Here is a 15,922-nt window from a genome sequence, read left to right on the forward strand (position 1 = left end):
CAATGTTTTCTAAACATTTTTTTCTGACCTATATGGCTGTATACAGTGCTTTGCCCCAAAAAGGAATGGTGGCTGAACTGCCCAACAAGCAAAAAATTGAAAGAATCTGATTTAACTTTTAAAATCTTGCCATGGGCTTTGAAATCACAGGCAAATTAACAGATAAAGCCAAAATGTATTAGTTGTTTCGGACTTTTAGGCCACTTCAGCCTAAACGTCCATTCATTCAGCACTCCGTTCAACACGAAATTTCCAATGAAAGAATAGCTTTCAAAAATTAATTTGACCACTCCTGACACACTCTTTTGGTTTTGGCAGTGTTGTATTGACTTTTCAGACTCATATTTTGATTCAGAGAAGCAAATTTTCCAGTCAAATGAGTGGAATGTTGAGAAAATTGTCTTTGAGAAATATTTGAACCCTAACCCTAACTAGCAAAACCCGAAGCTAGGGTAGGGTTTTATTCCCATACAATGTAGACAGTTTTTGATGGCATGGCTGTGTTTAGGGCTGAAAGGATATTTAGGAATATAGTTCTTTCAATGTTTTCTAAACATTTTTTTCTGACCTATATGGCTGTAGACAGTGCTTTGCCCCAAAAAGGAATGGTGGCTGAACTGCCCAACAAGCAAGAGTTCGAAAGAACCTGATTTAACTTTTAAAATCTTGCCATGGACTTTGAAATCACAGGCAAATTAACAGATAAAGCCAAAATGTATTAGTTGTTTCGGACTTTTAGGCCACTTCAGCCTAAACGTCCATTCATTCAGCACTCCGTTCAACACGAAATTTCCAATGAAAGAATAGCTTTCAAAAATTAATTTGACCACTCCTGACACACTCTTTTGGTTTTGGCAGTGTTGTATTGACTTTTCAGACTCATATTTTGATTCAGAGAAGCAAATTTTCCAGTCAAATGAGTGGAATGTTGAGAAAATTGTCTTTGAGAAATATTTGAACCCTAACCCTAACTAGCAAAACCCGAAGCTAGGGTTAGGGTTTTATTCCCATACAATGTAGACAGTTTTTGATGGCATGGCTGTGTTTAGGGCTGAAAGGATATTTAGGAATATAGTTCTTTCAATGTTTTCTAAACATTTTTTTCTGACCTATATGGCTGTATACAGTGCTTTGCCCCAAAAAGGAATGGTGTCTGAACTGCCCAACAAGCAAGAGTTCGAAAGAACCTGATTTAACTTTTAAAATCTTGCCATGGGCTTTGAAATCACGGGCAAATTAACAGATAAAGCCAAAATGTATTAGTTGTTTCGGACTTTTAGGCCACTTCAGCCTAAACGTACATTCATTCAGCACTCCGTTCAACACGAAATTTCCAATGATAGAATAGCTTTCAAAAATTAATTTGACCACTCCTGACACACTCTTTTGGTTTTGGCAGTGTTGCATTGTCTTTTCAAACTAATATTTTCATTCAGAGAAGCAGATTTTCCTGTCAAATAAGTGGAATGTTGAGAAAATTGTCTTTGAGAAATATTTGAACCCTAACCCTAACTAGCAAAACCCGAAGCTAGGGTTTGGGTTTTATTCCCATACAATGTAGACAGTTTTTGATGGCATTGCTGTGTTTTAGGGCTGAAAGGACACTTAGGAATATAGTTCTTTCAATGTTTTCTAAACATTTTTTTCTGACCTATATGGCTGTATACAGTGCTTTGCCCCAAAAAGGAATGGTGTCTGAACTGCCCAACAAGCAAGAGTTCGAAAGAACCTGATTTAACTTTTAAAATCTTGCCATGGGCTTTAAAATCACAGGCAGATTAACAGATAAAGCCAAAATGTATTAGTTGTTTCGGACTTTTAGGCCACTTCAGCCTAAACGTCCATTCATTCAGCACTACGTTCAACATGAAATTTCCAATGAAAGAATAGCTTTCAAAAATTAATTTGACCACTCCTGACACACTCTTTTGGTTTTGGCAGTGTTGTATTGACTTTTCAGACTCATATTTTGATTCAGAGAAGCAAATTTTCCAGTCAAATGAGTGGAATGTTGAGAAAATTGTCTTTGAGAAATATTTGAACCCTAACCCTAACTAGCAAAACCCGAAGCTAGGGTTAGGGTTTTATTCCCATACAATGTAGACAGTTTTTGATGGCATGGCTGTGTTTTAGGGCTGAAAGGATATTTAGGAATATAGTTCTTTCAATGTTTTCTAAACATTTTTTTCTGACCTATATGGCTGTATACAGTGCTTTGCCCCAAAAAGGAATGGTGGCTGAACTGCCCAACAAGCAAAAAATTAAAAGAACATGATTTAACTTTTAAAATCTTGCCATGGGCTTTGAAATCACAGGCAAATTAACAGATAAAGCCAAAATGTATTAGTTGTTTCGGACTTTTAGGCCACTTCAGCCTAAACGTCCATTCATTCAGCACTACGTTCAACATGAAATTTCCAATGAAAGAATAGCTTTCAAAAATTAATTTGACCACTCCTGACACACTCTTTTGGTTTTGGCAGTGTTGTATTGACTTTTCAGACTCATATTTTGATTCAGAGAAGCAAATTTTCCAGTCAAATGAGTGGAATGTTGAGAAAATTGTCTTTGAGAAATATTTGAACCCTAACCCTAACTAGCAAAACCCGAAGCTAGGGTTAGGGTTTTATTCCCATACAATGTAGACAGTTTTTGATGGCATGGCTGTGTTTTAGGGCTGAAAGGATACTTAGGAATATAGTTCTTTCAATGTTTTCTAAACATTTTTTTCTGACCTATATGGCTGTATACAGTGCTTTGCCCCAAAAAGGAATGGTGGCTGAACTGCCCAACAAGCAAGAGTTTGAAAGAACCTGATTTAACTTTTAAAATCTTGCCATGGACTTTGAAATCACAGGCAAATTAACAGATAAAGCCAAAATGTATTAGTTGTTTCGGACTTTTAGGCCACTTCAGCCTAAACGTACATTCATTCAGCACTCCGTTCAACACGAAATTTCCAATGAAAGAATAGCTTTCAAAAATTAATTTGACCACTCCTGACACACTCTTTTGGTTTTGGCAGTGTTGTATTGTCTTTTCAGACTCATATTTTGATTCAGAGAAGCAGATTTTCCTGTCAAATGAGTGGAATGTTGAGAAAATTGTCTTTGAGAAATATTTGAACCCTAACCCTAACTAGCAAAACCCGAAGCTAGGGTTAGGGTTTTATTCCCATACAATGTAGACAGTTTTTGATGGCATAGCTGTGTTTTAGGGCTGAAAGGATATTTAGGAATATAGTTCTTTCAATGTTTTCTAAACATTTTTTTCTGACCTATATGGCTGTATACAGTGCTTTGCCCCAAAAAGGAATGGTGGCTGAACTGCCCAACAAGCAAGAGTTTGAAAGAACCTGATTTAACTTTTAAAATCTTGCCATGGACTTGGAAATCACAGGCAAATTAACAGATAAAGCCAAAATGTATTAGTTGTTTCGGACTTTTAGGCCACTTCAGCCTAAACGTCCATTCATTCAGCACTCCGTTCAATACGAAATTTCCAATGAAAGAATAGCTTTCAAAAATTAATTTGACCACTCCTGACACACTCTTTTGGTTTTGGCAGTGTTGTATTGTCTTTTCAAACTAATATTTTCATTCAGAGAAGCAGATTTTCCTGTCAAATAAGTGGAATGTTGAGAAAATTGTCTTTGAGAAATATTTGAACCCTAACCCTAACTAGCAAAACCCGAAGCTAGGGTTAGGGTTTTATTCCCATACAATGTAGACAGTTTTTGATGGCATGGCTGTGTTTTAGGGCTGAAAGGACACTTAGGAATATAGTTCTTTCAATGTTTTCTAAAAATTTTTTTCTGACCTATATGGCTGTATACAGTGCTTTGCCCCAAAAAGGAATGGTGGCTGAACTGCCCAACAAGCAAAAAATTGAAAGAACCTGATTTATCTTTTAAAATCTTGCCATGGGCTTTGAAATCACTGGCAAATTAACAGATAAAGCCAAAATGTATTAGTTGTTTCGGACTTTTAGGCCACTTCAGCCTAAACGTACATTCATTCAGCACTCCGTTCAAAACGAAATATCCAATGAAAGAATAGCTTTCAAAAATTAATTTGACCACTCCTGACACACTCTTTTGGTTTTGGCAGTGTTGCATTGTCTTTTCAAACTAATATTTTCATTCAGAGAAGCAGATTTTCCTGTCAAATAAGTGGAATGTTGAGAAAAATGTCTTTGAGAAATATTTGAACCCTAACCCTAACTAGCAAAACCCGAAGCTAGGGTTAGGGTTTTATTCCCATACAATGTAGACAGTTTTTGATGGCATGGCTGTGTTTTAGGACTGAAAGGATACTTAGGAATATAGTTCTTTCAATGTTTTCTAAACATTTTTTTCTGACCTATATGGCTGTATACAGTGCTTTGCCCCAAAAAGGAATGGTGTCTGAACTGCCCAACAAGCAAGAGTTCGAAAGAACCTGATTTAACTTTTAAAATCTTGCCATGGGCTTTAAAATCACAGGCAGATTAACAGATAAAGCCAAAATGTATTAGTTGTTTCGGACTTTTAGGCCACTTCAGCCTAAACGTACATTCATTCAGCACTCCGTTCAACACGAAATTTCCAATGAAAGAATAGCTTTCAAAAATTAATTTGACCACTCCTGACACACTCTTTTGGTTTTGGCAGTGTTGTATTGTCTTTTCAGACTTATATTTTGATTCAGAGAAGCAGATTTTCTTGTCAAATAAGTGGAATGTTGAGAAAACTGTCTTTGAGAAATATTTGAACCCTAACCTTAACTAGCAAAACCCGAAGCTAGGGTTAGGGTTTTATTCCCATACAATGTAGACAGTTTTTGATGGCATGGTTGTGTTTTAGGGCTGAAAGGATATTTAGGAATATAGTTCTTTCAATGTTTTCTAAACATTTTTTTCTGACCTATATGGCTGTATACAGTGCTTTGCCCCAAAAAGGAATGGTGGCTGAACTGCCCAACAAGCAAAAAATTGAAAGAATCTGATTTAACTTTTAAAATCTTGCCATGGGCTTTGAAATCACAGGCAAATTAGCAGATAAAGCCAAAATGTATTAGTTGTTTCGGACTTTTAGGCCACTTCAGCCTAAACGTCCATTCATTCAGCACTCCGTTCAACACGAAATTTCCAATGAAAGAATAGCTTTCAAAAATTAATTTGACCACTCCTGACACACTCTTTTGGTTTTGGCAGTGTTGTATTGACTTTTCAGACTCATATTTTGATTCAGAGAAGCAAATTTTCCAGTCAAATGAGTGGAATGTTGAGAAAATTGTCTTTGAGAAATATTTGAACCCTAACCCTAACTAGCAAAACCCGAAGCTAGGGTAGGGTTTTATTCCCATACAATGTAGACAGTTTTTGATGGCATGGCTGTGTTTAGGGCTGAAAGGATATTTAGGAATATAGTTCTTTCAATGTTTTCTAAACATTTTTTTCTGACCTATATGGCTGTAGACAGTGCTTTGCCCCAAAAAGGAATGGTGGCTGAACTGCCCAACAAGCAAGAGTTCGAAAGAACCTGATTTAACTTTTAAAATCTTGCCATGGACTTTGAAATCACAGGCAAATTAACAGATAAAGCCAAAATGTATTAGTTGTTTCGGACTTTTAGGCCACTTCAGCCTAAACGTCCATTCATTCAGCACTCCGTTCAACACGAAATTTCCAATGAAAGAATAGCTTTCAAAAATTAATTTGACCACTCCTGACACACTCTTTTGGTTTTGGCAGTGTTGTATTGACTTTTCAGACTCATATTTTGATTCAGAGAAGCAAATTTTCCAGTCAAATGAGTGGAATGTTGAGAAAATTGTCTTTGAGAAATATTTGAACCCTAACCCTAACTAGCAAAACCCGAAGCTAGGGTTAGGGTTTTATTCCCATACAATGTAGACAGTTTTTGATGGCATGGCTGTGTTTAGGGCTGAAAGGATATTTAGGAATATAGTTCTTTCAATGTTTTCTAAACATTTTTTTCTGACCTATATGGCTGTATACAGTGCTTTGCCCCAAAAAGGAATGGTGGCTGAACTGCCCAACAAGCAAGAGTTCGAAAGAACCTGATTTAACTTTTAAAATCTTGCCATGGACTTTGAAATCACAGGCAAATTAACAGATAAAGCCAAAATGTATTAGTTGTTTCGGACTTTTAGGCCACTTCAGCCTAAACGTACATTCATTCAGCACTCCGTTCAACACGAAATTTCCAATGATAGAATAGCTTTCAAAAATTAATTTGACCACTCCTGACACACTCTTTTGGTTTTGGCAGTGTTGCATTGTCTTTTCAAACTAATATTTTCATTCAGAGAAGCAGATTTTCCTGTCAAATAAGTGGAATGTTGAGAAAATTGTCTTTGAGAAATATTTGAACCCTAACCCTAACTAGCAAAACCCGAAGCTAGGGTTAGGGTTTTATTCCCATACAATGTAGACAGTTTTTGATGGCATTGCTGTGTTTTAGGGCTGAAAGGACACTTAGGAATATAGTTCTTTCAATGTTTTCTAAACATTTTTTTCTGACCTATATGGCTGTATACAGTGCTTTGCCCCAAAAAGGAATGGTGGCTGAACTGCCCAACAAGCAAAAAATTGAAAGAACCTGATTTATCTTTTAAAATCTTGCCATGGGCTTTGAAATCACAGGCAACTTAACAGATAAAGCCAAAATGTATTAGCTGTTTCGGACTTTTAGGCCACTTCAGCCTAAACGTACATTCATTCAGCACTCCGTTCAAAACGAAATTTCCAATGAAAGAATAGCTTTCAAAAATTAATTTGACCACTCCTGACACACTCTTTTGGTTTTGGCAGTGTTGCATTGTCTTTTCAAACTAATATTTTCATTCAGAGAAGCAGATTTTCCTGTCAAATAAGTGGAATGTTGAGAAAATTGTCTTTGAGAAATATTTGAACCCTAACCCTAACTGGCAAAACCCGAAGCTAGGGTTAGGGTTTTATTCCCATACAATGTAGACAGTTTTTGATGGCATGGCTGTGTTTTAGGGCTGAAAGGATACTTAGGAATATAGTGCTTTCAATGTTTTCTAAACATTTTTTTCTGACCTATATGGCTGTATACAGTGCTTTGCCCCAAAAAGGAATGGTGGCTGAACTGCCCAAAAAACAACAGTTCGAAAGAACCTGATTTAACTTTTAAAATCTTGCCATGGACTTTGAAATCACAGGCAAATTAACAGATAAAGCCAAAATGTATTAGTTGTTTCGGACTTTTAGGCCACTTCAGCCTAAACGTCCATTCATTCAGCACTCCGTTCAACACGAAATTTCCAATGAAAGAATAGCTTTCAAAAATTAATTTGACCACTCCTGACACACTCTTTTGGTTTTGGCAGTGTTGTATTGTCTTTTCAAACTAATATTTTCATTCAGAGAAGCAGATTTTCCTGTCAAATAAGTGGAATGTTGAGAAAATTGTCTTTGAGAAATATTTGAACCCTAACCCTAACTGGCAAAACCCGAAGCTAGGGTTAGGGTTTTATTCCCATACAATGTAGACAGTTTTTGATGGCATGGCTGTGTTTTAGGGCTGAAAGGATATTTAGGAATATAGTTCTTTCAGTGTTTTCTAAACATTTTTTTCTGACCTATATGGCTGTATACAGTGCTTTGCCCCAAAAAGGAATGGTGTCTGAACTGCCCAACAAGCAAGAGTTCGAAAGAACCTGATTTAACTTTTAAAATCTTGCCATGGGCTTTGAAATCACAGGCAAATTAACAGATAAAGCCAAAATGTATTAGTTGTTTCGGACTTTTAGGCCACTTCAGCCTAAACGTCCATTCATTCAGCACTCCGTTCAACACGAAATTTCCAATGAAAGAATAGCTTTCAAAAATTAATTTGACCACTCCTGACACACTCTTTTGGTTTTGGCAGTGTTGTATTGTCTTTTCAGACTCATATTTTGATTCAGAGAAGCAACTTTTCCAGTCAAATGAGTGGAATGTTGAGAAAATTGTCTTTGAGAAATATTTGAACCCTAACCCTAACTAGCAAAACCCGAAGCTAGGGTTAGGGTTTTATTCCCATACAATGTAGACAGTTTTTGATGGCATGGCTGTGTTTTAGGGCTGAAAGGATATTTAGGAATATAGTTCTTTCAATGTTTTCTAAACATTTTTTTCTGACCTATATGGCTGTATACAGTGCTTTGCCCCAAAAAGGAATGGTGGCTGAACTGCCCAACAAGCAAGAGTTTGAAAGAACCTGATTTAACTTTTAAAATCTTGCCATGGACTTTGAAATCACAGGCAAATTAACAGATAAAGCCAAAATGTATTAGTTGTTTCGGACTTTTAGGCCACTTCAGCCTAAACGTACATTCATTCAGCACTCCGTTCAACACGAAATTTCCAATGAAAGAATAGCTTTCAAAAATTAATTTGACCACTCCTGACACACTCTTTTGGTTTTGGCAGTGTTGTATTGTCTTTTCAGACTTATATTTTGATTCAGAGAAGCAGATTTTCCTGTCAAATAAGTGGAATGTTGAGAAAACTGTCTTTGAGAAATATTTGAACCCTAACCCTAACTAGCAAAACCCGGATCTAGGGTTAGGGTTTTATTCCCATACAATGTAGACAGTTTTTGATGGCATGGCTGTGTTTTAGGGCTGAAAGGATATTTAGGAATATAGTTCTTTCAATGTTTTCTAAACATTTTTTTCTGACCTATATGGCTGTATACAGTGCTTTGCCCCAAAAAGGAATGGTGGCTGAACTGCCCAACAAGCAAGACTTTGAAAGAACCTGATTTAACTTTTAAAATCTTGCCATGGGCTTTGAAATCACAGGCAAATTAACAGATAAGGCCAAAATGTATTAGATGTTTAGGACTTTTAGGCCACTTCAGCCTAAACGTCCATTCATTCAGCACTCCGTTCAACACGAAATTTCCAATGAAAGAATAGCTTTCAAAAATTAATTTGACCACTCCTGACACACTCTTTTGGTTTTGGCAGTGTTGTATTGACTTTTCAGACTCATATTTTGATTCAGAGAAGCAAATTTTCCAGTCAAATGAGTGGAATGTTGAGAAAATTGTCTTTGAGAAATATTTGAACCCTAACCCTAACTAGCAAAACCCGAAGCTAGGGTTAGGGTTTTATTCCCATACAATGTAGACAGTTTTTGATGGCATAGCTGTGTTTTAGGGCTGAAAGGATATTTAGGAATATAGTTCTTTCAATGTTTTCTAAACATTTTTTTCTGATCTATATGGCTGTATACAGTGCTTTGCCCCAAAAAGGAATGGTGGCTGAACTGCCCAACAAGCAAGAGTTTGAAAGAATCTGATTTAACTTTTAAAATCTTGCCATGGACTTGGAAATCACAGGCAAATTAACAGATAAAGCCAAAATGTATTAGTTGTTTCGGACTTTTAGGCCACTTCAGCCTAAACGTCCATTCATTCAGCACTCCGTTCAATACGAAATTTCCAATGAAAGAATAGCTTTCAAAAATTAATTTGACCACTCCTGACACACTCTTTTGGTTTTGGCAGTGTTGTATTGTGTTTTCAGACTCATATTTTGATTCAGAGAAGCAAATTTTCCAGTCAAATGAGTGGAATGTTGAGAAAATTGTCTTTGAGAAATATTTGAAACCTAACCCTAACTAGCAAAACCCGAAGCTAGGGTTAGGGTTTTATTCCCATACAATGTAGACAGTTTTTGATGGCATGGCTGTGTTTAGGGCTGAAAGGATATTTAGGAATATAGTTCTTTCAATGTTTTCTAAACATTTTTTTCTGACCTATATGGCTGTATACAGTGCTTTGCCCCAAAAAGGAATGGTGGCTGAACTGCCCAACAAGCAAAAAATTGAAAGAACCTGATTTAACTTTTAAAATCTTGCCATGGGCTTTGAAATCACAGGCAAATTAACAGATAAAGCCAAAATGTATTAGTTGTTTCGGACTTTTAGGCCACTTCAGCCTAAACGTCCATTGATTCTGCACTCCGTTCAACACGAAATTTCCAATGAAAGAATAGCTTTCAAAAATTAATTTGACCACTCCTGACACACTCTTTTGGTTTTGGCAGTGTTGCATTGTCTTTTCAAACTAATATTTTGATTCAGAGAAGCAGATTTTCCTGTCAAATAAGTGGAATGTTGAGAAAATTGTCTTTGAGAAATATTTGAACCCTAACCCTAACTGGCAAAACCCGAAGCTAGGGTTAGGGTTTTATTCCCATACAATGTAGACAGTTTTTGGTGGCATGGCTGTGTTTTAGGGCTGAAAGGATACTTAGGAATATAGTTCTTTCAATGTTTTCTAAACATTTTTTTCTGACCTATATGGCTGTATACAGTGCTTTGCCCCAAAAAGGAATGGTGGCTGAACTGCCCAAAAAACAACAGTTCGAAAGAACCTGATTTAACTTTTAAAATCTTGCCATGGACTTTGAAATCACAGGCAAATTAACAGATAAAGCCAAAATGTATTAGTTGTTTCGGACTTTTAGGCCACTTCAGCCTAAACGTACATTCATTCAGCACTCCGTTCAACACGAAATTTCCAATGAAAGAATAGCTTTCAAAAATTAATTTGACCACTCCTGACACACTCTTTTGGTTTTGGCAGTGTTGTATTGTCTTTTCAAACTAATATTTTCATTCAGAGAAGCAGATTTTCCTGTCAAATAAGTGGAATGTTGAGAAAATTGTCTTTGAGAAATATTTGAACCCTAACCCTAACTAGCAAAACCCAAAGCTAGGGTTAGGGTTTTATTCCCATACAATGTAGACAGTTTTTGATGGCATGGCTGTGTTTTAGGGCTGAAAGGATACTTTGGAATATAGTTCTTTCAATGTTTTCTAAACATTTTTTTCTGACCTATATGGCTATATACAGTGCTTTGCCCCAAAAAGGAATAGTGGCTGAACTGCCCAACAAGCAAAAAATTGAAAGAACCTGATTTAACTTTTAAAATCTTGCCATGGGCTTTGAAATCACAGGCAAATTAACAGATAAAGCCAAAATGTATTAGTTGTTTCGAACTTTTAGGCCACTTCAGCCTAAACGTACATTCATTCAGCACTCCATTCAACACGAAATTTCCAATGAAAGAATAGCTTTCAAAAATTAATTTGACCACTCCTGACACACTCTTTTGGTTTTGGCAGTGTTGTATTGTCTTTTCAGACACATATTTTGATTCAGAGAAGCAAATTTTCCAGTCAAATGAGTGGAATGTTGAGAAAATTGTCTTTGAGAAATATTTGAAACCTAACCCTAACTAGCAAAACCCGAAGCTAGGGTTAGGGTTTTATTCCCATACAATGTAGACAGTTTTTGATGGCATGGCTGTGTTTTAGGGCTGAAAGGATATTTAGGAATATAGTTCTTTCAATGTTTTCTAAACATTTTTTTCTGACCTATATGGCTGTATACAGTGCTTTGCCCCAAAAAGGAATGGTGGCTGAACTGCCCAACAAGCAAGAGATTGAAAGAACCTGATTTAACTTTTAAAATCTTGCCATGGGCTTTGAAATCACAGGCAAATTAACAGATAAAGCCAAAATGTATTAGTTGTTTCGGACTTTTAGGCCACTTCAGCCTAAACGTACATTCATTCAGCACTCCATTCAACACGAAATTTCCAATGAAAGAATAGCTTTCAAAAATTAATTTGACCACTACTAACACACTCTTTTGGTTTTGGCAGTGTTGCATTGTCTTTTCAAACTAATATTTTCATTCAGAGAAGCAGATTTTCCTGTCAAATAAGTGGAATGTTGAGAAAATTGTCTTTGAGAAATATTTGAACCCTAACCCTAACTAGCAAAACCCGAAGCTAGGGTTAAGGTTTTATTCCCATAAAATGTAGACAGTTTTTGATGGCATGGCTGTGTTTTAGGGCTGAAAGGATATTTAGGAATATAGTCCTTTCAATGTTTTCTAAACATTTTTTTCTGACCTATATGGCTGTATACAGTGCTTTGCCCCAAAAAGGAATGGTGCCTGAACTGCCCAACAAGCAAGAGTTCGAAAGAACCTGATTTAACTTTTAAACTCTTGCCATGGGCTTTGAAATCACAGGCAAATTAACAGATAAAGCCAAAATGTATTAGTTGTTTCGGACTTTTAGGCCACTTCAGCCTAAACGTCCATTCATTCAGCACTCCGTTCAACACGAAATTTCCAATGAAAGAATAGCTTTCAAAAATTAATTTGACCACTCCTGACACACTCTTTTGGTTTTGGCAGTGTTGTATTGTCTTTTCAGAATCATATTTTGATTCAGAGAAGCAAATTTTCCAGTCAAATGAGTGGAATGTTGAGAAAATTGTCTTTGAGAAATATTTGAACCCTAACCCTAACTAGCAAAACCCGAAGCTAGGGTTAGGGTTTTATTCCCATACAACGTAGACAGTTTTTGATGGCATGGCTGTGTTTTAGGGCTGAAAGGATATTTAGGAATATAGTTCTTTCAATGTTTTCTAAACATTTTTTTCTGACCTATATGGCTGTATACAGTGCTTTGCCCCAAAAAGGAATGGTGTCTGAACTGCCCAACAAGCAAGAGTTCGAAAGAACCTGATTTAACTTTTAAAATCTTGCCATGGGCTTTGAAATCACAGGCAAATTAACAGATAAAGCCAAAATGTATTAGTTGTTTCGGACTTTTAGGCCACTTCAGCCTAAACGTACATTCATTCAGCACTCCGTTCAACACGAAATTTCCAATGAAAGAATAGCTTTCAAAAATTAATTTGACCACTCCTGACACACTCTTTTGGTTTTGGCAGTGTTGCATTGTCTTTTCAAACTAATATTTTCATTCAGAGAAGCAGATTTTCCAGTTAAATAAGTGGAATGTTGAGAAAATTGTCTTTGAGAAATATTTGAACCCTAACCCTAACTGGCAAGACCCGAAGCTAGGGTTAGGGTTTTATTCCCATACAATGTAGACAGTTTTTGATGGCATGGCTGTGTTTTAGGGCTGAAAGGATATTTAGGAATATAGTTCTTTCAATGTTTTCTAAACATTTTTTTCTGACCTATATGGCTGTATACAGTGCTTTGCCCCAAAAAGGAATGGTGGCTGAACTGCCCAACAAGCAAGAGTTCGAAAGAATCTGATTTAACTTTTAAAATATTGCCATGGACTTTGAAATCACAGGCAAATTAACAGATAAAGCCGAAATGTATTAGTTGTTTCGGACGTTTAGGCCACTTCAGCCTAAACGTCCATTCATTCAGCACTCCGTTCAACACGAAATTTCCAATGAAAGAATAGCTTTCAAAAATTAATTTGACCACTCCTGACACACTCTTTTGGTTTTGGCAGTGTTGTATTGTCTTTTCAGACTCATATTTTGATTCAGAGAAGCAAATTTTCCAGTCAAATGAGTGGAATGTTGAGAAAATTGTCTTTGAGAAATATTTGAACCCTAACCCTAACTAGCAAAACCCGAAGCTAGGGTTAGGGTTTTATTCCCATACAATGTAGACAGTTTTTGATGGCATGGCTGTGTTTTAGGGCTGAAAGGATATTTAGGAATATAGTTCTTTCAATGTTTTCTAAACATTTTTTTCTGACCTATATGGCTGTATACAGTGCTTTGCCCCAAAAAGGAATGGTGGCTGAACTGCCCAAGAAGCAAAAAATTGAAAGAACCTGATTTAACTTTTAAAATCTTGCCATGGGCTTTGAAATCACAGGCAAATTAACAGATAAAGCCAAAATGTATTAGTTGTTTCGGACTTTTAGGCCACTTCAGCCTAAACGTACATTCATTCAGCACTCCGTTCAACACGAAATTTCCAATGAAAGAGTAGCTTTCAAAAATTAATTTGACCACTCCTGACACACTCTTTTGGTTTTAGCAGTGTTGTATTGTCTTTTCAGACTCATATTTTGATTCAGAGAAGCAGATTTTCCTGTCAAATGAGTGGAATGTAGAGAAAATTGTCTTTGAGAAATATTTGAACCCTAACCCTAACTAGCAAAACCCGAAGCTAGGGTTAGGGTTTTATTCCCATTCAATGTAGACAGTTTTTGATGGCATGGCTGTGTTTTAGGGCTGAAAGGATACTTAGGAATATAGTTCTTTCAATGTTTTCTAAACATTTTTTTCTGACCTATATGGCTGTATACAGTGCTTTGCCCCAAAAAGGAATGGTGTCTGAACTGCCCAACAAGCAAGAGTTCGAAAGAACCTGATTTAACTTTTAAAATCTTTCCATGGGCTTTAAAATCACAGGCAGATTAACAGATAAAGCCAAAATGTATTAGTTGTTTCGGACTTTTAGGCCACTTCAGCCTAAACGTCCATTCATTCAGCACTCCGTTCAACATGAAATTTCCAATGAAAGAATAGCTTTCAAAAATTAATTTGACCACTCCTGACACACTCTTTTGGTTTTGGCAGTGTTGTATTGACTTTTCAGACTCATATTTTGATTCAGAGAAGCAAATTTTCCAGTCAAATGAGTGGAATGTTGAGAAAATTGTCTTTGAGAAATATTTGAAACCTAACCCTAACTAGCAAAACCTGAAGCTAGGGTTAGGGTTTTATTCCCATACAATGTAGACAGTTTTTGATGGCATGGCTGTGTTTTAGGGCTGAAAGGATATTTAGGAATATAGTTCTTTCAATGTTTTCTAAACATTTTTTTCTGACCTATATGGCTGTATACAGTGCTTTGCCCCAAAAAGGAATGGTGGCTGAACTGCCCAACAAGCAAGAGTTTGAAAGAACCTGATTTAACTTTTAAAATCTTGCCATGGGCTTTGAAATCACAGGCAAATTAACAGATAAAGCCAAAATGTATTAGTTGTTTCGGACTTTTAGGCCACTTCAGCCTAAACGTACATTCATTCAGCACTCCATTCAACACGAAATTTCCAATGAAAGAATAGCTTTCAAAAATTAATTTGACCACTCCTAACACACTCTTTTGGTTTTGGCAGTGTTGCATTGTCTTTTCAAACTAATATTTTCATTCAGAGAAGCAGATTTTCCTGTCAAATAAGTGGAATGTTGAGAAAATTGTCTTTGAGAAATATTTGAACCCTAACCCTAACTAGCAAAACCCGAAGCTAGGGTTAGGGTTTTATTCCCATAAAATGTAGACAGTTTTTGATGGCATGGCTGTGTTTTAGGGCTGAAAGGATACTTAGGAATATAGTTCTTTCAATGTTTTCTAAACATTTTTTTCTGACCTATATGGCTGTATACAGTGCTTTGCCCCAAAAAGGAATGGTGGCTGAACTGCCCAACAAGCAAGAGTTCGAAAGAACCTGATTTAACTTTTAAACTCTTGCCATGGGCTTTGAAATCACAGGCAAATTAACAGATAAAGCCAAAATGTATTAGTTGTTTCGGACTTTTAGGCCACTTCAGCCTAAACGTCCATTCATTCAGCACTCCGTTCAACACGAAATTTCCAATGAAAGAATAGCTTTCAAAAATTAATTTGACCACTCCTGACACACTCTTTTGGTTTTGGCAGTGTTGTATTGTCTTTTCAAACTAATATTTTCATTCAGAGAAGCAGATTTTCCAGTCAAATAAGTGGAATGTTGAGAAAATTGTCTTTGAGAAATATTTGAACCCTAACCCTAACTGGCAAGACCCGAAGCTAAGGTTAGGGTTTTATTCCCATACAATGTAGACAGTTTTTGATGGCATGGCTGTGTTTTAGGGCTGAAAGGATATTTAGGAATATAGTTCTTTCAATGTTTTCTAAACATTTTTTTCTGACCTATATGGCTGTATACAGTGCTTTGCCCCAAAAAGGAACGGTGGCTGAACTGCCCAAGAAGCAAAAAATTGAAAGAAGCTGATTTAACTTTTAAAATCTTGCCATGGGCTTTGAAATCACAGGCAAATTAACAGATAAAGCCAAAATGTATTAGTTGTTTCGGACTTTTAGGCCACTTCAGCC

Source organism: Atractosteus spatula, chromosome 5 (genome assembly GCF_055471065.1).
Source record: "Atractosteus spatula isolate fAtrSpa1 chromosome 5, fAtrSpa1.hap1, whole genome shotgun sequence".
In the NCBI taxonomy this organism is placed as follows: Eukaryota; Metazoa; Chordata; class Actinopteri; order Semionotiformes; family Lepisosteidae; genus Atractosteus; species Atractosteus spatula.